This window comes from Cucurbita pepo, chromosome LG02, assembly GCF_002806865.2.
Source record: "Cucurbita pepo subsp. pepo cultivar mu-cu-16 chromosome LG02, ASM280686v2, whole genome shotgun sequence".
NCBI classification, from domain to species: domain Eukaryota; kingdom Viridiplantae; phylum Streptophyta; class Magnoliopsida; order Cucurbitales; family Cucurbitaceae; genus Cucurbita; species Cucurbita pepo.
In genome coordinates, this window is record NC_036639.1 from 10,412,592 (window position 1) to 10,414,926 (window position 2,335).

The following is a 2,335-nucleotide window of genomic DNA, read 5'->3' on the forward strand; positions in this document are numbered from 1 at the left end:
CAATTCATTCATTTCCTTCCCATCAATCACCAACCACACCCTTTCAAATCCATTCCAACTAAATTTAATAACTTCTCGGTTCTTGACATATTTCCACGTTCTCTGCCACATCATCATGTTACCTAATTCTTTCGATGCCTTCATACTCAATCTCGGACCGACGCTTTTCAGCATCCCTACACCACACGGTCATGTAACCTAATTCTTTTCTTGCATCTTTACCGTGTTTGGCCCTGACTTTTTTCTGCATCCCTGTGCTACATTGGGTCATGTAACCTAGCTATTGACCCTAGCTAGAGTTCGTTCTGTATTGCTACAACATGTTCGTATTTCTTAATTATCTCGAAGTATTTATATGTTTAAAATGACGTTTTAAATATTAAAATTAAATTTTTAAATATTTAAAGACGATTGAATGCACTCGAGAATTTTGTACTTTTCGATTGGTTCATTGAAGCATAAGAAAGGAATGATAAATGGAAAGAGAAAAATGTGAGAAAATTAGTAATTTAAGTTTATTAAATATTTTTAGTGTGTTGAAAATAATGATAATTATTAAAATTAGAATTTGTAGTTAGAAAAAAAAAAAAAAAAAGAGAATATAATTAAAAGAATAATAAAATTGTTATTTAAAATACTTTAAAATAGTTGAAATTAATAATATTAAATTTGGAATATAATTAACATTAAATATTGTGAAATATTGAGGATATCGATTCCATTATTTTAACCGATGTGACAGGCGGGCAGGGGCAGGGGCAGGGGCAGGGCCTTTGCCGACATTGTAAAGTAGCCTTTAACCGCTGCCCACTCACGACCCTTCATTTGACTTTTTCCCCTTTCAATTCATTAATTTTTCTCTTCTAAACTTTTACACTCTCGAACGCACTGTTCGGTGGTTAGCTTTGATACAATTTGTGATAACCCAAGTCTGTTTACTGCTAGTAGATACTATCCGTTTTAGTCCGTTATGTACTGTCGTCAGTCTCACAGGTTTAAAACGCGTCTATTAGAGAAAGATTTATATACTTTTATAAGGAATGTTTTGTTCTCTCTCAACCCAACGTGGGATTTCACAATCCACCCCTTTTGGAGGCTAGTGTCTTCACTGTCGCACCGTTCGGTGGCTTGCTCTGATACAATTTGTGATAACCCAAGTCCACTGTTAGCAGATACTATCCGTTTTGGTCCGTTATATACTGCCGTCTATCTCACGGGTTTAAAACACATCTATTAGGGAAAGATTTCCACACTCTTATAAGGAATGTTTTGTTCCCTCTCCAACCAATGTAAGATTTCACAATCTACCCCTGTTGGAGGCTAGTGTTTTCACTGTCACACCGCACAGTGGCTTGCTCTGATATAATTTGTGATAACCCAAGTCCATTGTTAGCAGATACTATCCGTTTTGGCCTGTTACACATTGTCGTAAGTTTCACGGGTTTAAAACGCATCTACTAGAGAAAGATTTTCATACTCTTATAAGGAATGTTTTGTTCCCTCTCCAACCAAGGTGAGATTTCACAATCCACCCCCTCAGAAGCTAACATCCTTGTCTGCACACCACCCAGTGACTAACTCTGATACCATTTGTGATAGCCCAAGTCGACCACTAGTACATACTTTTCACTTTGACCCATTACGCATCGTTATCAATCTCACGAGTTTAAAATACTTCGTTCCCATCTCCAACTAATGTGGGATCTCACATCAGTTAAAAGAAGTTGGGTATTCTTAACCACAAAACGAAGCATATCTAGATACAAATCGAACCAGAGAGTAACCATGGTTAGCCAGCAGTTGGGTTAGTTCAGAACGTTTGACTAGCGAACAACATGAGGTGGTGGTAGTGGCTGAAATCCAAGTATGATTGTGAAATGAAATAGAAAAAGTAACAAAAAAAGGGGAAAAATATAGAGACTAAAAAGGTGAGAAAAAGAGAAGTAAAAAGGGACAGAAAATCTAAGACAGTACTGAAAAAGTTTGACCTGTTTGGAAATGGAATTGGAAGCAGCACAAACACACCCTTTTTCTTTAATACACATATGTTTTGGGGTTCAGATCACACCTTAAAGTGCGGTGCAACACTTCAATGCACAATTTCTTTGCAGCCAAAAAGGGTCTGTCTGAGGGCCCAAGGGACCTCAATTTCAGACCACACTCTTCCCCTTGCTTCTGTTCTTTCACCTTCCTGTGATTCATGTTCTTACCGAGTAAATGAATGAACCGATTCTACATTCGAGTAACACTAAATTTAAAATTACATTAGAAGGAACGGAGACCACTTTCTGAGAATTTTCCTAAAAATCATTCAAAAAAAAAAAAAAAAAAAAAA